Here is a 24,698-nt window from a genome sequence, read left to right as displayed (position 1 = left end):
CAAAAAGAAAATATTTTTTGAAACACAATCATTTTATAATTTGTGGACGAAAAATTTAAAACTAGAACATTGTATGAAAACACGAACTTTTTTGGAATAAAAAAGGAACAATGAAATTGCGAACAATTTTTTAAAAAATGTGAACACTTCAAAATTTGTGAAAAAATATTTTAAAATTAGAACATTTTCGGAATTTAGAACAATTTTTTTAAAAAGAACAAATTAATTGAAAACCAGAACAATTTTCGTATTTGCGAACAATTTTTTCGAAAAGAGAACATAATTGAAAACCTGAACATTTTTCTATAAATCCATAATTTTTCAAAAGCAAACACTTTGTGAAAACACGAACATTTTTTGAAATTGGTGAACAATTTTGTAAAAATAGGAACATTTTTTTAACACCCGAACATTTTATGAAAACTTGTGAAAAATTTGAACAAAAGCATTCGCAAACATTGTATTACAAAATAATATTTTTTTAAAATCACGTTTTTTTTGTATTTATGAACAATTTTTTGAAAACGACCATTTTTCAATTTCGAACATTTTATAAAAGCAATATCTTTTTTCGAAATGAAAGAAAAAATTTCGAACTTGAACTTAGTTTAAAAAGATAAAGTAACCTTGAAAAGCAAAAAAAGAGAAAAGGAACATAAAACGAAAAAAGGAAAAGAAAAAAAGGAAAGGAAACAGAAACAGAAAAAAAAAACAGAAAACCGGTAATAGAGAAAACCCGGTTCAGGGAACCTTCTAGAAGGTTTCCAAAACCGGCTGGGTACTGCGCTGTGTTTCTACGCAAAAACTGGCCTGGCCCATGGCTTCGCTGGTTGGTCGCTCCCTGTGCGAAGCGCCGGCAGTTTGACGCAGAGAGCGTCAAATAGCATATTCCGCTCCTTGTGTCAAGTACTCAAGTTGTCGCTGCTACCTAGCGCTCAAGACGGGCCGGCAATTACGAGATAGCGCACGCGTTACAGTTTCCGGTTTTGGGAACACCTTCTGGAAGGTTACTGACCAGTTTTAGGAACCTTCTAGAAGGTTCTTGAATCGTTTTTTACTGGGTTTTCTGTTTCTTTTTGTTTATTCGTTTTTCTGTCTTTTTATTTCATTTTTCAATTCCTTTTTCTTCTTGTTTTATTTTATTTTTGTTCTTCAGAATTTCAAATTCTTTCCTAAAATTCGAAATTTTTTCATAAGTTCAAAAGATGTTCTTGTTCTTAATATTTGTTCACATATTCGAAAAATGTTCTTAATTTCTAAACAATGTTCGCATATTATAAAAAATGTTCACTTTTCAAATGCAAATCCAAAACATTAAAAAATGTTCAACTTTTCAAAATTGTGTTTGGGAGCTTCAAAAAATCTGCTATTTTCAAAATTTGTTCGCCAATTTCTAAAAGAAATATTCACGTTTTCAAATTTTGTTCGGAGTTTTAAAAAATGTTTCCATTCAAAGAATTGTTTGCAAATTCCAAATAATATCCGTGTTTCAATTTTTGTTCGGGAGTTTCAAAAAATGTATGCAAGTTTAAAACTGTTCATGTTTTCAAGTATTGTTCGGGAGTTCCAAAAATTGTTCGCATATCCATTTCTTTTGGAATTTGAAAATTGTTCCGGTTTTCCAAAAAAAGTTCATGTTTTCTACATTTGGGGGATTTTAAAAAATTGTTTGCATTTTTCGAAATTTTAAGTTATTTCAAATTTTATTCACAATTTCTAAAAGCGTTCGCTGTTTCATACAACCTTCACGTTATTTTTTTTCTCAAAATAACGTTTTGCATATAGAAATTAAAAAACGTTTGGATGTGCGCTCGTTCTGGTTCCTAAAATTTTGCGATGCGTGATAAACCAGGTAACTCTGTCGGTCAATTGTCAAGCTGTACTTCTTTGAAGCGCCTGGTCTCAGTTTCGAACCCTGCTTAGCGTAGTCTTTTTTTTCGAGCGCTCCATTTCACATTGTCCCTAGCCACATGGGCTGGCCTAGTCGGAAGACCGCATGTGTGTGCGGTCGACATTCTGCCGCAGAGAGTGGCAGATAGAACCTCCCCTCAACTTGGGGGGCGCCGGAATAGAATGTGGGCCTTCGACAACCCAGTTATAGAGAGAAACACGAGGTCGTTCTGCAGAGCAGCGGCCCGTGAGACGTTGTTTGCAGCACGTGAGCGACTTGGGACGACCAGAGCTGATATGGATTGTACGTTTGAGCGATCCGACGGCCGAGAGCGTCAAGGCGCTGTGGGTGCTCGTTGCTAGCTGAATTATACTTTTTTTAATACCAATGCACCCTTCAAAAAAAAGTTTATACTTTAAACTAGTGCACGCGCTTCAACCCTCCTAAGTTCGCTGAAGCGAATTAAATTTTCAGAAGTGAGATCATTTTAGAAATTTAGTTCATTTCATTGACCTAAAAAGGGTCGAGGGATCCCTATCATAGTATAACAGAGTATTTTTTTCACCCAATTACTCCTCTTTTCCGGCGGTTGTGCTTTTTCCATGAGAAGTTTGCACGACGTGCGTATATTTGGTAGAAAACGGGACATGCTTTTTCCATGCCGTTTCCCCCCTCCATTTCTTGTTGTAGGATGCCGGTGGGTGCTGTTCGGCCTTCACACTTGATGGGCGTCAGAACACAAATCTTCAGATGCTTGGTTGGTCCAACTGCGCTTTGGTCTTTCGTGCAGGCCAGAAACCATTTCCTAAAGCAGACGCAAGTCATTCTGCGTACCTGCAGTAGCAATGACATGCTTTCTTATTGTCTTCTCTTTTTGAGCTTCAATTGTTGCAGCGATCTGGTAAATTGGTGCACCCACCTTCCCATACATCATGACATAACACGGAGGATGTAGCTTCTGAACAGAGTTCACAAAGGACACCGTGCCATGTCACCAGAATACATAGAGGGGGGGGGGGGGGGGGGTCGACTGCAGACGAGTTCAATTGTTGCGGGGGCATTTTACTCCTTGGGACTTTCATCTGTCCTCAGAAATGGTGCCACCCCCAAAGCTGAAAGATTAGCATCATTCTGTTCACAATCTCTACACTAGTTTCCCCTTTCTTGATCTGAACCATTTCCAACACATAGGCACTCCTCAGAACTTTTGTCGACAGAAAGGCACTCCTCACAACTTAACTTCCTTGCCCTTGATACTAGCATCAGCGTTAGAGTCTAGTACTCCTGCCATCTGTGTCAGTGTGGGAAGCAAGATTCTCTTGAACAGCAGGAGCAGCAGGAGGAACACTTGGACCAGGCAAAGGATCAGCATCAGTACTAGTACTAGCAGGGTTCAGCAAAAGTTACTAGCAATAACACGTCCATCTCCCATAGGCCCACCCATTTCGAACACCGACTCAACATCAATCTGGATTTCAAAGATAAAAGGACTGCTGACAGTCTCTGTAGTTTGAGGCACCAGGGAAACGTTAGGTCTCACACAAACTCTAGCTCTAGCCAATGCCAAAATTTCTCCAAAATCTCCATGTCCACCTCCTGAACAACACCCAGGCTAGAAGATGCTGCCTCGCACTCTCTTGTGGTGGAACAACTCTTGGGGAATGCCAGATAGACTGGTGTTTTGTGTTGGCTCTAGGCTCTAGCAGCGAATGTGCAGTGTGCAATCTCAACATGGGTGTCAGTTCCTCTGGCTCTGATGTTGAATTCAGAGAAGATCTGCTTCTCTTCTACCTTCTCAATGTTTTGGAATTTCATCAGGAATCTGTCCTCAACAATGGCCTTAGCACTCCATTACAAATTCACCACACCCCAATGCTGAAATACAAGCAAAAAACTGTTCCAAACTGTGTCCACTAGCTTTCCATCCGTTGATCGGAAGAACCATTTGCCAACACATTGACAGCATTACTCTGATTCACTTTCTTCACACACTGAGCGAGCAAGTAAGCAGCCGAGTCCCTTTGCAGCAAAATCTACAGCCTTCAGAACAGGCTTCGGTTTTACTCCGTCCGTAACATAATGTAAGATGCTTTTTGACACTGCCATGGACTCTAAAATCGTCTTATAAAAAGTTGAAGAGGGAGTATTTGTCAAACCACAACACTCGGTGGTATAAGTGGCTTTCCCACATACTCCCTCCGTTCCGATTTACTCGTCGTGCCACGACGAGTAAATCGGAACGGAGGGAGTATGTGGGAAAGCCACTTATACCACCGAGTGTTGTGGTTTGACAAATACTCCCTCTTCAACTTTTTATAAGACGATAACAGTCTTGCAATCTTTAGCCGAATGAGATGGATCATTGCATTGCTGACATAACACAGCCTTCACTAGGCTCTTCGTCTTCTCTGCCGCTGGATTAGATGCATGTTCATTAGGCGATGCGATTCCCTTTGCCATCCTCCACCGGGTCAGTCCCATGTGGCCGAACTACCACTCTGGCTGCATGCAATCAGGCTACCTCCCTTGCCCAGTGACTAGTGGAATCGAGATCTGTCGTCGTTCGTTCTCCTGGCAAACCTTGATTCTAGGCCCGTCACAAACAAACTAGGGAGTAGAGAACCAAGCTTGACCATGAACCCAACTCGCTGGATATGCTAGTGGGTCAGCTCTTGCATGAACACACTGCCACCCCCTACCACACGAAGGTGGGTGAAGAGAGAATTGGGTAGGTAATTTGCAAAGTGAAGCTAACATGGAGTACACAAACGACATGCCATGAATAAAAGAAGGATGTCCGATTCCTCCAGCGAATCAAATGTGCTTAAAGACATGCCAATAACAAACATGTTTAGAAAGAAAAGGGGAATATTAAATGCATGGATCACTATTCTTTAGTCCATTTGCCGTTTCGAATTGAATCAACCCAATCAGATTCACAAGAATATCACAGTTCTTTAGCCTTCTTCAACCATCTTGATTTACTCCAGTGGCTCGCATTAACCTTTTGGTTTTCGTTCAGTTGCTCAAACCACCTTCTCGGGGCCTTATGTCTGCCAGCACTAATCCTTTCTCATGCCCAATCGCTATGCTGCATCAGTTAACGCATCATGCATTATACATTGGAGGCAACAAGGCCAAAAAAAAAGTATGACTTTGTGTATGCAAACACTAAGGCCTCACTAAGGCCTCCTTTGGTTTACAGGAATTTTGTTGGAAAAATTCCTTTGGACCCTTTGGTTTCTAGGAACGAATTCCTATTCCTATGTAGGATAGGAATCGGTCCTCACATTTCAAATAAAAAAACCATTAGCCTAGACTCAGATGAAAAAATTCCTATCCTATGCATCAAATGACATCTCTTTCCCTATAGGAATTGAGATACATGTCATTACTACGATTTTTCTATAACTATGATATTTCTATCCTATGAACCAAAAGAGGCCTGAACTATTTCGTACTGAAAAGTGCATGCCTTGAATGCCACAACAATAAACGCAATTAGGATGAGCAAACTCCATACTGTCAAAATTGGTATATTTGCATTGTAATTTCTTATCATTTGCTTTTCAAGGATGAGCACGGGCAGGAAGCGTATATTTTTCTATTAATCAGATATAAAATATAGCAAGGCACTTTTCACTATATACCTCGTTGACCCCTTCAAACATGCTATAGAATTCACTTTTCCGAGTTTAAACTTCAGCACACGCACAAGCCTGGGAAAAAAATGACGATCATAATTAACACTTGTACATAAAAATGGTGAGGATTAACCATAAAGATGGTTCAACATCACAAAAATGCCCAACCAACCATTTTTCAGAAATCTCATGGGAGACATGTTAGTGGTAGAATGAATCTGTATGCAATCAACTTTTAAAGCATTGTGACGAATTACACTTTGCATTAAGCTTACTAGCATGTAGCTACGTTAATATTCATGAGTGAATAAGCCGATGTGCATCAGCGCAACTGTTTTTAATTACCTGAAGGTAGGCAATCTAGTTGACCCATCCCATTATTTTATGGGACGTGCTACGCGTCCGCCGGCTGATCTTTTCTATAAGATCGGCCGGCTCGCAGGCCGTTAGATCTGACACATCAGCGTCTTCTATCATTGCAACATAGGTCTTGTTGTAGAAAATTTCTGGAACGGTGATCTTGTTGCAGAATTTTTTGCAATTGAGGTTTTGTTGTACTTTCTTTTTGCAACAAAGGCTTTGTTGCAGAATTTTTTTGTCTTCACTTTTTTGTAACATAGCTGATGTTGCGGGAGAAACTTCTGCAACATTGGTGATGTTGCAGAAGTTGCAAAATAAATTGTCAACAGCGAGGGGCACGTCACGTGGGACATGTGTTGTGCGAGCAAGGTGGCAGAGGGAGGCAAGAAATCAGCAGGTCGAGGGGAATTATTTCCCGGCTGCTCCGCATCGGCCGACGGATCTTTTTAAAAGATCCACCGCCTCGCGAGCCGGCGAATCTGCGAGTGGCTGAATGTCTTTCACTACTTCGCAACAGAGATCTTTGTCGCGGAAACACTTGTAATAGAGATTGTCTGATGGATTTTCTTTTGCAACATGGGTTGTGTTGCGGATTTTTTTGCAACATAGGTCGTGTTGCGGAACTTATTTTTCCGGTCTTCAGTTTTTTTTGCAACAGAGGTATTGTTGCAGAAAACTTTGCAACTGAGGTGATGTTGTAGTTTTTTTCTTTGTCTTCTCCTTTATACGATGTTATAGAAGAAAATTTTGCAACATGACTTATGTTGCCGAAATCTCCCTTGCAACAGATCGGATGTTGCAAAAAAAAAACCATTGTCGTTCGCCACGAGCTCCCGCCGGGCGGTGGTGAGGGCGAGCAGCGCCACCCGTTCCCGCCATCGCGACGTCGTCAACGAGCGCCAGAGGTCCGACCAGCTTGCCTCATCACCATCCTCCTCACCGCCGAGATGTATGCCTGTATGCGGGAGAGAGAGGTTGGAAAGAGATAATATGAGGGAGAGAGACGTGGGTGGTCCAATGGGCCACGTGTCAAGCGAGGGAGCGGCGGATGCGGCCGTGAAATCAGCCGGATGATGGGGATCTTTTCCCTTATTTTATTGTAGGAATACAGAATTTAAGGAGAGGTTTATAAGGGCGAGGCCGGTCAGCTGGAAGCCAGTTCACTTCACTCGCTCATTCCAGTATCTACCATACTTCCGCTAAAAAGTAGTATCTCCTATTCTTGCTTGCTCTAGCACTCCTCTCCAACCTAACCCTAGCTTGATCATGGCGAGTGTTGGGGAGAGAGGGAAAGCTGCGGCTGGCGACGAGCAAGAAATCAGGGATCTAACCCCAACGGCGGTGGTCCGAGAGGGTGCACCACTGTGACGTTGATGAGGAGTCCCCGGAGGTTTCCCAGGCCGTGTTATGCCTCTCTTATCTGAACTTAACTGTTGATGTCAAGCTACTGCAAATGCAAATTATACCCTGCAGTCACGGGTTTCGCTTACTCCCACTAGGCTTAGTTTTCCTGTATTTGCATTCATCTGACACAGGGCATGAGCCTACTGTATGCAGGAATTATCGGATTTGACTTATTTTTGTTGAAAACAAACTGGTATGATTGAGATCATGCTACTGTCATGAGCGACCTATCTTGTTATATATAGACACACACACGGTGGCGCTATTCTATGCGAGCGTGCATAATTGTGTATCGTGCGCTCCGCCGGTGCTAATTAGGCGGACGGGTCGCGGGCTGAGAAGCCTGACGTCTACCACCTCTAATTGGGTCGAGGGTAACGGCCTTTGTAAAAAAAAAGTAACGCATTTAATCTTTTTACCATGTGTCGCCCGTGTACCGTGATTCTGCTGTCACTATTTATTAGCAGCAATGAGGATCTAGAGATGATAATGGACGCGATTATAGAGACGGTAATAGACGCGCTGCAGTCATTATTTATTGGCAGTAACGGGATGGTAGGGATGGTAATGGATGAAGATTGTTTAGGAGGCAATGATTCTTACATGGTTTTTGTGTAAATGTAATAAAACTTTGCTAACAACTAGTAACGAATTCCCAACGGAGTCGATGATAATAGACGGTAACGAAAAAATGATTATCAATTAGGCGCACAAGTAGTAAATGAATTACTACACTATGATGCAGTAGATGGTAAAGAAAAAATAATGACCAACCGGGCGTAAAGGTAGTAGCGAATTACTACACTATGATGGAGTCGATGGTAATGAAAAAATAATTATCCACCAAGTGCAGAAGTAGTAACTAATTACTACGCTATAATGGAGCCGATGGTAATAGATGGTAGTGAAAAGATAATTACCAACGAGGCGCACAAGTAGTAACGAATTACGGCATTATGATGGAGTCGATGGTAATGAAAATAATTACTAATGAGACCCATGGTAAACCTAGTAAAACCAGGCCTGTATGTAGCATGGTGATAGTAACTCGTTACTAGTGTTTTTCCGCAGAGGAACGCGTGCCTGTTTAAGAGTGCGCACACGCCGCTGATCGTAAGGTCGTTACGGTAGATTCTAGTGCGCGCTTAGGATAACTAGAGCGTCCGCCGGTTGGGTCGATGGGCGGCCGGAGCGTAGGCCGGGTCGATGTGTAATAATTGAATGACTATTCATGTAAACAAGTCTAATAAGTAATAAATAAGTTTAGAACTCTATCAGCATCAAAGAACTGCAAGCCTTGAAACAACTATGGCAACTGGCATAACAAGGAAAAAGAGTTAAATACACTAGGGGTGCCTCAACTTGTTCTGCATGGTCAGTTTGGTGCCTAAAGTTGCAAAATATACGAAATTGGTGCTTGAACTTGTCCGGCTGTGCAAATACGGTGCCTCCTTCCGTATCTGGGCGTATGCTCTGCCCACGTGGCGTGACAACCCCACATGTCAGTGGCAGAGAGCGGGGAAGGTGCTGGGTGGCCTGCGCTTGAGATTGTTTTTGTAGGAAGCCCCTCATATTTAATTTAATCACGTAGGAAAAACTATGTCAGTATAAGCATATGACAGACAAAAACTAAATAAAATGTGTGAGTCCACCACGACAAACTCTGCTGAATAGACAATCATGAAGTCGAACTGTACATATTGCGTTGTTATGCAAAAGGTAATTCTTCTATAAAAATATACTGGGGGCACTTGCCTCTCTGGTCTCGCCTTTTTTGTAACTTTGCAGCACGGGCATATTGTGCCCGTCTTTTGAACTTCAAAGAAACGGACTTTTACAGCGCAAAGAAATTCCAACTTTTTTATATGTGCACATATAGAAGTGTAATATATCGTGTGAATTTTCATCAAAATCTGTGCTTGTATGTGAGAGATACAAAAAGACAAATACATGCAAAAATCAGCTCTTTTTTTCGCCGGATTTTTGTCTTTATTGTAGGGTATAATATAACATCATTTCAGACGAGATTTGACAGTCACTTATAGCACATGCATATGTTTTTTTGTCAATAAATAAATAAATGGTAACTTTTAAGTGACGGTTTTTACCCTTTAAAAAAAAGTGCTCAGTAGCCACCGTGCTCCAAAAATCCGTTGTGGTCGCTATGTACCTCTTCAAGCGATTTTGTTTCTATATGGCGCTCCTATGGGTCTGCACAAGTTTTATTTTTACTTCTTCAAGTTCGTGTTTATAGTTTTTTTTAATATTTGAAAAAATAAATGTTAGAATTTTTTTACAAACAACTTAGAAGAAAGTTTTAGTGCATTTGAAAAATGTTCAACATGTTTTGGAAAATATTTCACGTGTATTAACAAATTTATGTGTTTGAAAAATCTTTGTCATGCATTAAAAATGACAATGTGCATTTTGCAAAAGGCTCAACATGTTTTATAGAAAATGTTCAATGCTTATTAAAATTGTTTTAAATATCCTTATATTTGTACAAACATGGTTGACATGTTTGGATACATTTTTAGAATTTAATAATATTATAAAATAATTTTTAATACATGTTGAATAGTTTACAAAATACAAAGTTGTCAATTTTTTAATAATTGGGTATTCTACAAATAGAGTGAAGATACACAATAATTGTGTGTGCTTCTGGTGCAGAATGAAGATATATGAATTTACACAATAGTATTGAATATGGGTTGAACTATTTAAATCGACATAAAATTTTGAAAAAGTTCATTTTACCTCTTCAAAGTACACAATAACAAAAGAAGAAGAAATATTTGAAAATACAAAGTAATTTAATATTGGTAATTATTGTATTTTTATATGGGAAATTTTGTGTGTCATAAAACTAAACATGAACTTGGAAAAAAGAAAAAATAAACAATGGTAATAAAAAAATGATGGATAAACGCGTCAATTAGTCTACAATAGCTTTCTTGCTAACATTCTTATGGAAAGCAAAGTTCAGCTGCATGGCTGGATCGTGCCGGTAGTTGACCAGGAGGCGCCTCGTTCCAAACTCCTCTGTGTTTTTTTTTCATTTTATTTCTATCTAGCTTACCCTACACTTCAGGACTTTCCTACATGATTAAATAAAACTCAAGGTTGGTTTCTGTAAAATAATTCCTCACGAGCGGGCACATGGGCCACTGCCGCGCTAGCCCGCCACGCGGACAACGCATACGTTGGAATACGGATGAAGGCACCGTATTTGCACGATCGGACAAGTTTAAGCATCAGTTTCGTGTATTTTACAACTTTAGGCACCAAACTGACCGCATAGGACAAGTTTAGGAACCTTTGATGTATTTAACTCAAGGAAAAACATCAGAATTAAACATAATGAAAGCTACACACTACTATATTTGCAGTCTAGTTCATTTTCATTTGCACTTGCAAGATTATGCAGTTGTAGCAAAAGAATTTTCTAATAACCAAATATGAGTATGGAAGACAGGGTACTTTTGATCATATACCTTGTTGATCTCCTCAAACTTGCTATAACATGCACTTCTCCGAGGTCAGGGTTGAGCTCATGTCTGGAAGAATGTGTTGCACATTGTTAGCACTTATAAATCTGCAGTAGACTTTACCTTAAAGATTGTCAAATACCAAAAAATGTCAACTAGTAAAATATTCCGCAAACTATACTGAATTTATTATCCTCGCTCTAAGGAATAATAATGTATTTATTTACTGAAAAGAATACATTGCTGGGATTGGGTCTGGTGTGTTCTGCTATTGGGTTAGAGCTCTAACTCTTAAGTATTGGTCCAACAATTACTTTGATATAAAAGTTGAACAAATTTTACATTAGTCCATGTTTAACCGGTATGGGCCCAAGCCCATCTTAGTATGTCTCTTCGGGCCCAAGCCCGTGTGGAGGGTTGACCTATAAGAACTGCATGCACGTGTCCACCCGTGCCCCTGACCCGCCACACAAGAGAGAGCTGTGAACGTCTCTCCCCTCGACCCAACATGGTATCAGAGGCCTGGGACGGCGGGGCCTGAGGTGACAATGGCGATAGCCGGCGAGGTGGCGGGGCGGATCTGAGCGAGCATCAAGCATGCACAGGTTACGCGGGCGACGGCTGAGGCTGGTTCCTTGCTGCCCCGAACCTCTTCTCCCTCTCTGTTCTGCTGTGTTTTTTGAGGAGGAAGAAGGGCAGATCCATCTGGAGCGGTTGTTGCTGCTGTATGCCCAAGGAGAAGGTCGCAGTAGCTGCTGCTGAGGGGGAGAAAGAATAGGAGTGTGCTATTGCTGTGGAGCCGCTGCTATTGCTAGAGGTTTTGTGTTGATGTGTGCTCGGCTGACTATTTCTGCTTGCTGCTGTAGAGGAGGTGTTGTTGTGTTCTGCGGCTGCTGCTGAAAGAGAGGAGAGTTGTATGCTGTTGCTGCCTAAGATGGGTGAACAACAAGGCCTTGCTGAAGTTTTTGAGAAGCTCGCCAAGATCCTCACAGAGTCGAACACTGGGGCCATCACTCCTCGGCAGGAAGTGGCTTAGAAGATTGAACTATCGCCCATGGACATGAAGCTAGATGGGCCCAAAAATTATCTAAGCAGGTCCCGGAGGTCATTGCTGGCTGTGGAGTAGAAGAAGTTTGTGAAGGGTAACGCAGCAGAAAACAAAAAATTTCCGACCTACGCACCTGCCCAGGACCACTATGGAGACTGCATACATGGTTTGATCTTTTTCGTTACCGACTCGTAGCGCAGCGGGAAGTAGAGTCGATGACGATCGGCTGTGCAGATCCCCGCAGCTAGGATTTACAACCTCCCAACCGCGAGGATGTATACCCTCATCTGCTCCTCAGACAGCCCTCCGGGAGGCGGTCGAACAGTCCCCCGGACGGTGTCGCGGACAGCCCTTCGGGAGGACCTTCGAAACTCGGACGGTCACACGGACAGCCCTTCGGGAGGCACTCACGAACTAAGACCGAAACTACGATCTCTCTACAGAGTTGCACACATACGGTGTCATCTATCCGGCAGGGCTTCGCCGTCCAGAACTAGTTCCCACCGGAACCCAGACATCCTTTCGGCTCTATGAAACTATTTCGCTGGGAGGGAGAGAGAAGCCAGATCATGCATGGCACTTGTATGTGAGAAGGGATGAGTGTGGAGGGCTGCCCCTCCACCTCTATTTATAGGAAATCCCAAGGGGTAGGGTAGTTTCACACAAAAACCCAAAATGCACATGAAAGAAGTCCTTCCACAAGGACCTAGGAGTGAAACCAATGAACAAGAGGGTCCCCAAGGGGGGATACCCCATGTGGCCGGCCACACCCCCATGAGGGGCCCAAAAAATGGCTCCTATCCATCCATGTCATCCCCAAGATCTTTTGGAGCAAAGCCCCAAAAGGTGGCTTTCCATAAAGTAACCATAAAGCTGATTTTCACTATTCACAACGACATTTTTCAGCGTCCGTTCGAACTGAAAATATTTGTGTGGGCTTAGAACATTTCCAGTACCCACCAAAATTATATTCAACGTGTTCTGAAACAATTCCGGTTTAGTGATTTTCATCTGCGAAAAGCATCTGAAGTGGTTCCGGCAGCTCCGGAGCATATTCGGTTATTATCCCAAAAAATTCCAGAAAGCTTCCAGAATGATTCTGGCATCCTCCAAGAATTATCAGGCATGTGCCAAAACCAATTTGACTTTATGGTATCCCCTGAAACAACTTTTCAGTTTCACCGGAACTCATCCGGTGACCTCTCTCTGCGGAACTTTTCCGCTGTCCGAAACTTTTCCGGTGTCCGAAACTTTTTTCGGTGATTTTCTCTCAGACTCCCTGTCTAGTATTCAGCAGATAGATGACCCTTAAGCATGTGACCCTATAGGTTCGGTGAAGTATAGACATGACCTGGAACCCCTTCCGATCAATGATCAACATCGGAGCCGTGGACACCCATATTGACCCCTATACCCACACGAATGAATATTCGAGTGAACCTCCAGTTGCGGTGAGCTATTCCTGTTGCTTCACGATATATCACAAACACCTGAGGTGAGATTTATTGCATCCCCGTGGGCCAACACTTTGTCCACTATGCAAGTTACCTCGTTACCGGTTTTGTTCTCTTTTCTCGTTTCGTGTTCCGGCATCCCCGTGATCAAATCACAAAGTGTCTGGCCAGACGATGATGGACACCGTAACACCGAGAGGGCCTGAGTATATCTCTCCATCGTCGGAGGAGCAAATCCCAATCTCGAGCTATCAAGTCACTTAACATACTTTCCCATGAACCCGTAAGCCGTCGTAATAGCCATCCAGTTACGGATGACGTTTAACAAACCCCAAAGTTCATGAAGCAATCATGAAGAAACTCGATACTCTCATGGTCTTAGGAATTATGCAAACATTAACTATCTCTGTGTTATAAACCATTAACTTGTGATGAATGTATCTCATAGCATAACATCAATTCGGGTCGATTCAACACAAATGTCCTTCCTGACATTGTGCCCTCAAAGTTGCTTGGCATAGACATGCCCATGATTGGGAAAACATAATCATCATGCAACACTTGAGCTAGTCTTAGAGGCACGACTAGGAATACATTTTACCGTTTATTATTCCACACGTGCATATGGGTTCTCCCCAGAGCCTTTATGGATATACGGGCTCGGGAACCACAACAGTTATAGCATGGAACATAAACATAATTATGAATAGGGAGATAATCAATAACATTTATTATTGCCTCTAGGGCATATCTCCTACAGACTCCCACTTGCACTAGAGACAATAATCTAGCTTATGCTAATGCACTTCACACCTGTGGCACACCGGTGTAAATATGCTTCGCTTGTGATATAGCCTGATGTCCAACGGATTTGACGACTTCAGTTCCGTGTGTATCTTTGCATGTCCTCGCGTTTTCACGTTTTCACAAAATTCATATTTTGTGTGGACTTGGCTTTGTATGTATGTGAATCACAGGTCGAACCTGGATTCCTCAGACTGAGTTATGGAGCAACTACCTGCAGTAGTGTCCCATTGTCAAAAGCCATCTTGGAACTATACTAAGTTCATGAATGAACTATATGATTCAACATCTTCTTTGTCGCTTCTAAAGCGTCAACATACTTAGCCTTGTTATAGAATTCGCCACAGTAACTAGTTTGAACAAATTCCAACTAACTGTGCCACCACATTGTGTGTTACACAAAACCCTTAATTTAAATCGAAAATCGCATGGAGAAAAGATGAAGACTGTATCGATGTAACATTTTACAACGAACTCTTCATGATCTCTGCTTGCGAGAAAACCATGTCATCAGTACTTACTCTAGTACTCTGTGACATCTTTCACTGTTGTCCCATGATCAGTAATTTGATCACTTTGGTATCCATACTCGCAACACCTTGGGAGTATCGGACATATCTGGTTGTTTTACATACCATGTATTTGATTAATCCAAACACAAAAGTGTGTGGAATCTGCATCATGTATTTTACTCATCAGTGTTTTGGGACACCGAGTCTTCCAAAAACTCTTTCCATGTGACTTTGGCAAGAATCACTCCTTGGCGTTTTAAATGCTAAAAGGTTTTAGCATCTTGTCAATATGTATTCATTGCTTAGCCCCATTAGGTAAATCTATCTCCATAGATCATCATGCCTAATATTGAGGCTATTTAGCCTAAGCACTTCATCGAAAAACTATTTTCAAATGAAGTCCTAATTCGTGTCAAGAAATTTATTTCCAATTACCAATGTGCCAAGCACATAAGATTTTTAGAAATATTATTACGCTCCCACTTACTTTCTTGAATTACAAGCATCTTCGTTACCCATTGATGAAGTCAAACCCCTTTGACCATTTCATCAAAGCATGAAGATTCCAACTCCATTTTGCTCTCTTCTGTACATCGCTGGAACTCTGAAGTTTGCACCCTTACTAGCATCCTCTGGATAGACAAAATGCCTTGGACTGTAACACATGCAAGTCCTTGGTTTCATTTCCATCAGATGGAAATCCTATTGTCATCCATGTTTCATATCTCATGATTGAAATATGTATTAATTGCTAGTTCAACCCGAACCGACTTTAAGCATCGCTACGATGAAAACAACCTCATCGTAGTCAACTGTTGAACTTGTTATTTCAACAAGTCGAGCTTTATGGATAAAACATTTTTATCCATATCAGTTTTAAGTTCCATAAATATTCGTTAGACTCTAAGTCTTCCGAAAGGTGTATCAAGGTTTTAATCTTGAATCACTTATATGGAAACTAACTCGGGTTGTATTGGCATTTAGCCAATTCGGAGTCAGGGCCCATCAACGCTTCCTTGTGTATCGTAGGTATAATGTTGTCTAACAACAATATCTCGTTTGCGCACCTGAGAGGTTTGCACGAGCCTTGCCTACGTGGTTCAGCTACAAGTTCGACCGAAGTTCATACATTTTATTGTAGAGACTTCCGTATCAGTCGCAGTAGGAAACTCTGGAATTACTTCCAAGGTCTCTTTCCTTTAATCTGATGACGAAGATACTGTTTATCTCGTCGAGTTGCACTATTCTCCCACTCACCTTTTTGAAAGAACCATTCTCTTTAAAAGCACACCGTTTCGCGGCAAAACTATTTGCCTCGGTATAGTGAGGGAGGAATACCCAACATTTTGGTATAACCTACAGAGTAGCACTTGTCTGATTTGGAATAGGTTTGTAACCTTTTACACAAGCCCCATATTCCAAATGTTAAGAAAAGATATAACATGGTTGGGCATACCATACCATGGCTTCATTTCAACAGACCCGATATAGCTCTTTTCAGTGTAAAAGCCGCAGTCTCTAAAGCATCACTTTAAAAGGGATAATGGAAAATTTATTTATGTCATCTTTGACCTTACCATGTCATAAATGGTTTGATTACATCTCCACGGACTTTCCACTTGCAGTGGTGTTCCGGGAGGTGCAAGTTATGAAACCCCTTTCACAACTCATCAGACATTCGCTAAACATGTAACTCAAATATTCGTTTGTGCAATCAAATTGCAGAAACATAATTTTCTTGTTATAATAACTTCTACTTCATTTTTGAGAACCTTTTGAATGATTTCAAAAGATCAAGACTTACGTCTCATCAAATAAATATCCATATATCTACTTGAGTCGTTTCTGAAGATAAATAAATCCACCACTAACAACACTTATCGGACTACACACATCAAATGTATGATCACTAATAAGTTTGTTGTTCATTCCTTATGGCCTGTGAACGGTATTTTAGTCACTTCACTTTTTGGAGGAAAGTTGCAAGTGTCAGATGATTCAAAATCAAAAAGACTTCAAAATCCATCATAATGGAATTTTCCATGCGGGTTCTCCAATGTGACCAAATGTAGTGCCACACTTGTGTGGTATTCTTTTAGTCTTGCGACATTTAGCGTCAGTGTTATGGATGTATCATATTACCATCAATATTCATAAGATACGTCCCATCGATGATGGAAGTATGGCCCTTATGTTATTCATAATACTTAACAACAATTGTTGTTTTTATGAACAACTCTTTTGCAACAAACATTGTGCAATGGGTTAGAGTGTATGAAACTCTATAATGAATTATGAAAGTAAACCCAGAGGTATTGTATTATTATCAATATTCATAACATACATCTCATTCATAATGAAAGTATGGCCCTTGTGTTATTCATAACATCGAACATAAAAAGTTCTCTTATGAACAACCTTCTTGCAAGATACCTTATGCAATGGGATAGAGTTTGTAAAACTCTAAATGAATTATGAAAATAAATACAGACGGCAATACACCGATGGAAGGTATAGTAACATTTACTATGTTCCATGTGTATACCTTAACCTCATTTCTAGCTAGTCTTTCAGGCCATAGTAGTTCTTACATCGAGTTGCAACAGAATGCAATCGAGCGGGCATTTTTGTGATGAACTCACAATACCCAAGAATTAGTGATTAACATGTTTAACCATAATTCGCAAGAACTATATCTTTGACCAGCCTTCTATACATCAAAAACTTGTATGACATTCATACATGAGCTGGATATTCCAGTCTTCTTTCCTTTTGCCTTTATACTTCTAACAGTTTAACTTTTAGTATTTCTCCTACTCTCAGAAGAAGCACCCAACTTAAGAGTGGCATTAGCCCCGGACTTCCTAGGCGTGTAAGTCATACTAACACCCTTTGGACACTTCCTTTCTCTTTAAGTTGTTGTTTTATTCACCTTTCATTATATGACAGGCGTTCTTCTGGATCCCTTTCCCAACAGTCAAATGCATAGTAAACACTTTTACTAATACTTGCAAACAAACATTGCTTTGTTTGTATCTGAAAATAATTTTCAGTTCCATGAATATCATATAACTATCCCAACTTTCGAAGTTTGGGTTTCATGGAAGCAAACATATTCCACTTGACCGTAACAGAATTCTAGCTTTTGGATCGAAGGACGAGAGTCACATGATCCATAGCATTAGCGGGAGGATACGGAAAGCATGCGATAGGACAAAGTCCTTCTCGGCACTTTTGAGGACAATCCTCATATTACGTTACCAATCGTAAAGTTTTAACCAGATATTTAACAGCTATTCAATTTTAATAGGGAAGGTGGAAACGCGAGCCATTATTCTACAACTATTTTGCATATAACACTTAGACAATGTTCATAATTAATTGCACTAAGAATTAAACATGTTAATTCAACAGTGCGCTCCCACTCAAATCAATATCTCTCAAAATTGATTGTGAGTGATACAAGACCCACATTTAAATTGTTCGCCATTGGTGTAACACCACTGATGACGAAAAATCTCAACCGGTAGGCCAACATGCCAATCACATCTCTATGTGACTCTTGTTCATCTTTTGATGCGTGTGTTCCGAGCTCATGACGGTCATGCCTGAACGTCAAGATAACCAAGTGATCTCGCTGCGAGGTCTCAACTCACCCGCCTCACACTTCTCTAATCGTTCGTACCCGTGTGACACGGCGCACCCCGAAAAGATAGGTGCCGTGATGGTGCTACACTTGGGAGAACACTAACTACTTGGTATTTTTGTGAGAGATCGCCCTAATAAAAAGCGAGTACCGCGCAATCAAGAAGGGTGCATCATAAGGGATAAACATCTCACGCAATTCATAATAGCATGATATGGTATAGCCCTTTCTGACGGAGAAGTATTTCATTTCTTCGTCTTTGGCATTCGTGTTGGTGTTCACCTTCGCGAAGATTTCCACCACCTTGTCGATGCACCAGATAATATTGCTATCTCCATAGCGTATAAAATTAATGCATTACTTAAGGTTGACACGCAGGTCATTAAAGTGCAATCATATGGCTCCAGCCATCATGCCAAATCATGACACGCAGGTCATGTTAATCAAATTACATCATATAGTCATCTCATACATAATCGAATTAGTATGAGCACTGCTATACCACATCACATGCACATCCTGCAAAACCAAGTTAGACGCCTCTAATCGGTTTTGTGCAAAATTTATTTTACGTGGCTTCTAAGGTTTTGACTTAAACCGCAGCGACCAACGTTCATCATCAAGTATGATAATTCAAGTCGCTAGATTAACGTTCCAGGGTGTTTGAAACACGAGATAATAAAATCTTGAGCCCCATACTAAACTTCGTCATACGCATGACCCCCGTGCAGATCATATCTGCATTGCCCTTTCGTTTGCGAAATTTCATCTTTCTTTTTAACTACGGTGGAATTCAATGAACTGTTAGCACTTCGTTGATCAATCAGGATCGCGGATTGCCAGAACATTGAAACTCCACCATACTGTTATCAAGATCAGAAATATGCAAATTCCAGGGAAGCAACAAGAACATCGGGTAACATATTTCATCTGCTACCCGCACGAATAATTTTCAGTAATAGAACTCATCTGCTACCTAATTATATTGTGCAACACCCATACATCTCATGTATTCTAGATCGCAACCTGCATCTACGCATAGCACGGCTCATGATGCCACTGAAGGGTAACGCAGCAGAAAACAAAAAATTTCCGACCTACGCACCAGCCCAGGACCACTATGGAGACTGCATACATGGTTTGATCTTTTTCGTTACCGACTCGTAGCGCAGCGGGAAGTAGAGTCGATGACGATCGGCGGTGCAGATCCCCGCAGCTAGGATTTACAACCTCCCAACCGCGAGGATGTATACCCTCATCTGCTCCTCAGACAGCCCTCCGGGAGACGGTCGAATAGTCCCCCGGACGGTGTCGCGGACAGCCCTTCGGGAGGACCTTCGAAACTCGAACGGTCACTCGGACAGCCCTTCGGGAGGACCTCCGAAACTCGGACGGTCACACGGACAGCCCTTCGGGAGGCACTCACGAACTAAGACCGAAACTACGATCTCTCTACAGAGTTGCACACATACGGTGTCATCTATCCGGCAGGGCTTCGCCGTCCAGAACTACTTCCCACCAGAACCCAGACATCCTTTCGGCTCTACGAAACTATTTCGCTGGGAGGGAGAGAGAAGCCAGATCATGCATGGCACTTGTATGTGAGAAGGGATGAGTGTGGAGGGCTGCCCCTCCACCTCTATTTATAGGAAATCCCAAGGGGTAGGGTAGTTTCACACAAAAACCCAAAATGCACATGAAAGAAGTCCTTCCACAAGGACCTAGGAGTGAAACCAATGAACAAGAGGGTCCCCAAGGGGGGATACCCCATGTGGCCGGCCACACCCCCATGAGGGGCCCAAAAAATGGCTCCTATCCATCCATGTCATCCCCAAGATCTTTTGGAGCAAAGCCCCAAAAGGTGGCTTTCCATAAAGTAACCATAAAGCTGATTTTCACTATTCACAATGACATTTTTCAGCGTCCGTTCGAACTGAAAATATTTGTGTGGGCTTAGAACATTTCCAGTACCCACCAAAATTATATTCAACGTGTTCTAAAACAATTCCGGTTTAGTGATTTTCATCTGCGAAAAGCATCTGAAGTGGTTCCGGCAGGTCCGGAGCATATCCGGTTATTATCCCGAAAAATTCCAGAAAGCTTCCAGAATGATTCTGGCATTCTCCAAGAATTATCAAGCATGTGCCAAAACCAATTTGACTTTATGGTATCCCCTGAAACAACTTTTCAGTTTCACCGAAACTCATCCGGTGACCTCTCTCTGCGGAACTTTTCCGCTGTCTGAAACTTTTCCGGTGTCCGAAACTTTTTTCGGTGATTTTCTCTCAGACTCCCTGTCTAGTATTCAGCAGATAGATGACCCTTAAGCGTGTGACCCTATAGGTTCGGTGAAGTATAGACATGACCTGGAACCCCTTCCGATCAATGATCAACATCGGAGCCGTGGACACCCATATTGACCCCTCTACCCACACGAATGAATATTCGAGTGAACCTCCAGTTGCGGTGAGCTATTCCTGTTGCTTCACGATATATCACAAACACCTGAGGTGAGATTTATTGCATCCCCGTGGGCCAACACTTTGTCCACTATGCAAGTTACCTCGTTACCGGTTTTGTTCTCTTTTCTCGTTTCGTGTTCCGGCATCCCCGTGATCAAATCACAAAGTGTCTGGCCAGACGATGATGGACACCGTAACACCGAGAGGGCCCGAGTATATCTCTCCATCGTCGGAGGAGCAAATCCCAATCTTGAGCTATCAAGTCACTTAACATACTTTCCCATGAACCCGTAAGCCGCCGTAATAGCCATCCAGTTACGGATGACGTTTAACAAACCCCAAAGTTCATGAAGCAAGCATGAAGAAACTCGATACTCTCATGGTCTTAGGAATTATGCAAACATTAACTATCTCTGTGTTATAAACCATTAACTTGTGATGAATGTATCTCATAGCATAACATCAATTCGGGTCGATTCAACACAAATGTCCTTCCTGACATTGTGCCCTCAAAGTTGCTTGGCATAGACATGCCCATGATTGGGAAAACATAACCATCATGCAACACTTGAGCTAGTCTTAGAGGCACGACTAGGAATACATTTTACCGTTTATTATTCCACACGTGCATATGGGTTCTCCCCAGAGCCTTTATGGATATACGGGCTCGGGAACCACAACAGTTATAGCATGGAACATAAACATAATTATGAACAGGGAGATAATCAATAACATTTATTATTGCCTCTAGGGCATATCTCCTATAGTTTGATGGACACTTGTTGGGTGCTATTGAGGAAGCGCGAGACAAGACTACATCGGAGGAAAATATGTGGTAGGTCATAAACTCTGTGCTCATTGGCTGGTTGTTGAACACAATGGTGCCCTTCATTGTATGCTCTATGGATGGGCTATCCACATCCGCTGCGATATGGACGACTCTGTCCACCCTGTACTCAAGCAAGGGCAATGTCATGCTAATTGCTCAGATTGAGGGAAAGATCAGTCTATTGCGCCAAGGTGACGTCATGACAGTGATGGCATATGTGGCAAAGTTGCAAACTTTGTGGGCAGAGAAAGATAAATGCGATCCTCTGAAACTCTATGATGTGGCTTCCATCTAGTCAGGGAACAAGTGGATTGCACGCAGGCGTGTGCCAAAACTGTTGGAGGGGCTCCAAGGTTTCTTTCATGGCAGGGGCATCCCTGTTACACCAACCTTTTCTGCCTACTATTGATGTGGCTATTGCAGCAACATCTCAAGAGGAGGTGCGGCTATCTCTAGAGCATGCATACATGAAGGTTGTGCCGACTTCAACATTTGCAGTCACTAAGTGCACAAAGTGGACAGATCCCAACAGAGACCCCAACAACTATCATATTTGTAGGTAGGTAGGTCTCTCGAGCTGGGACTGCCCAACTCATGGCAGAGACAGGGGATACAACAGAGGGGGGACTGGCAAAGGTAGGGGATACAACATAGGGGGGACTGGCAAAGGTAGGGGATACAACATAGGGGGGACTGGCAGAGGCAGGAGTGCCAGAGGTAGAGGTAGATACCCAGGGACCTCACGGGGTCAGGCTCCTAGGGATAGAGGTGGCTACTCTGGAAAACCAAGGGGTGACAGAGCTCACATGGCAGTTCCAGGAGACACTAGGAAATCAAAAGGTAAAGATGTAGATGATATTGACTATGGAGACTTCTACTCACTAGGCCTCCACTGATGAAGGTAACCCAGACAAGGCATCTCTTACTACTAATGAGAGTGCTCCGGAGTGAGTTCTTAACTTTGGAGCATCTAAGCACGTTGCTAGTAAATCATGTGCGTTCGTGTCTTATAGTAAGCATCCTTCTTCTCACACAACACTATACAAACTGTTGATGGCACAAAACAGCTTGTCATGGGAGTTGGCACAGTAAAATGCACTCCGACCATCTCCCTATCCTCAGTTTTACATGTGACAAGTTTTCCTTCAATTTGATCTCTTTTAGTTTCAGTGCTCTAATTGATCAAACAGAAATTCGGTTGTGTGACCCATGAGCGACGGACAAGGCAAACACTTGGAACTGGCACTAGGCGTGAGGGCTTTGGTACATGGACCAGGAGGTGCAACCGGACTTGGTGTGTGCTGTGATCATGGAGAACAAGGAAAGGAAGGCGATGATCCATCACTGTAGGATGATACATTTATCTTTTCATAAGATGAGTAGAACCTTTCTGGATGTTATGTTGGGACAGGCAATGGCAAGTTGACATGTGATGCTTGCGAATATGCCAAACACACATGAGCCTCATATGCGAGTAAGGGGCTTAGAAGCATATCCCCTTTATGTTGATTCATTAAGATGTATGGACTTGCCCAGTTGTGTAAATGAATGAAATGAAGTACTTCGTAAAATTTATCAATTTCTATTCTTGTATGACATGGAGTTATTTGATGCATCACAAAGATGAGGTGTTTAGCTGTTTTCAGAATTTTCATGTGGTGAAGAATGAGTTTCAGGTGTAGGTGATCAAGACTAATGATGGGACAGAGTATGTGAACAACACCTTTGGGGACTTCTTGTCTTATCAAGGTATTCTTCATCAAACCTCATGCCCAGACACCCCTTCTTAGAATGGAGTGGCAAAAAGGAAGAATCGACATACTGTTGAGGTTGCTCGACCGATGATGTATATGATGAATGTGCCCAAGTTCTTGTGGAGTGAAGCACTTATGGCAGCCACATACCTGATCGAGCAGGCACCATCATGAATACCAGGCATGGAATCTCCACGTTAGTTGATATATGGTGAAACTAAGTTCCCCCAAAGTCGTTTGGCAGTACTTGTTTTGTTCAAGATAACCGACCTTTTGTTGAGAAACTTCATCCACGAGCAGTGAAATGTATTCTTCTGGGTTGTTCTTCTACTCCCTCCATTCTTAAATATAAGATGTTTTGGCAGTTCATTACAGAGGGAGTAGTTAGCATGGGTATAAATTTTGTTGTCCCTTTGAGAAACGCAGGTTTGTCAGTATGGATGTAACCTTCAGGGAATCTGAGCCATTATATGGTGAGCCAATAGATCTAATCGTGTTGTTTCAAGAGCTGGACCACCTCCACTCTGTGCAGGATGGTCAAGATGGGGATAAGGCTGTATCTCACACTCAATATTATTTTGCTAATACTAACACTGATGATGATGTGCAGGTTCAAGTCCAACCAATTGTGGGTACAATTCTAGTTGGTAATGTGCAGGTTCAGGTCCAACCAACAGTGGGTTCCATTCATATTGGTAATCTCCAGCTCCCTGTAGATCGGTGGCATAATATTACCCTAGTGTACCCTTGACGACAACCATAAGTGCATGCCTCATCTAACACATGTTTGGTACAGTCTCGACGGGGGCCACATGTGCAGAAGGAGCAGCGAGTGCAGGGGGGCAGTCGGTGCAAGGGGAGCAGCAAGGCATTGAAGCAAGATCATCTGACACAGTGGAACTTCCTATTATGTTGCAAAAGGGGACACGTGAAGCAGCACAAAGGGCTTTACCATCAGAGGTTTTTTGTGATCATGACATTTGAATTTGTATGTCTTATGAGCCTTTATCACCTTCGTATTGAGTGTTCGTCATTGCCTCCTTCAAACTGTATCAATCCCAAAGGATAGGAAGGCAGCCAAGCAAGATCCAAAGTGGCGTGAAGCAATGATAGAGCAGTTGGAAGCACCGAGGATAAAAAAGACATGGGTGCTAACCACATTGCCGGCAAAAAATAAAGCAGTGAGTTGCAAGTGGATTTATACTATGAAGCAGAACCCCAAAGGGAAGGTGGAAGGGTGTAAGGCCAGATAGGTCGCCAGAGGATATAGTCAAACTTATGGAATTGACTATGATGAGACTTTTGCTCCAGTGGCAAAGTGCTATAAATTTTGGGTGTAAGTTGCATCAATTAGATGTCAAGAATGCCTTCCTGCATGGTGAGTTGCAGGAAGAAATCC

At 42.0% G+C, this 24,698-nt stretch overlaps 1 pseudogene; it reads left to right on the top strand.

Annotated features, from left to right (window-relative positions):
* Positions 1 to 22,441, top strand: part of LOC141020783 (uncharacterized) — a 29,915-nt pseudogene extending 7,474 nt beyond the window's left edge.
* Positions 22,442 to 24,698: the final 2,257 nt, after the last annotated feature.

The sequence above is a fragment of the Aegilops tauschii genome, chromosome 3 (assembly GCF_002575655.3).
Source record: "Aegilops tauschii subsp. strangulata cultivar AL8/78 chromosome 3, Aet v6.0, whole genome shotgun sequence".
NCBI classification, from domain to species: Eukaryota; Viridiplantae; Streptophyta; class Magnoliopsida; order Poales; family Poaceae; genus Aegilops; species Aegilops tauschii.
This window is presented reverse-complemented; position numbering and strand designations above follow the sequence as displayed.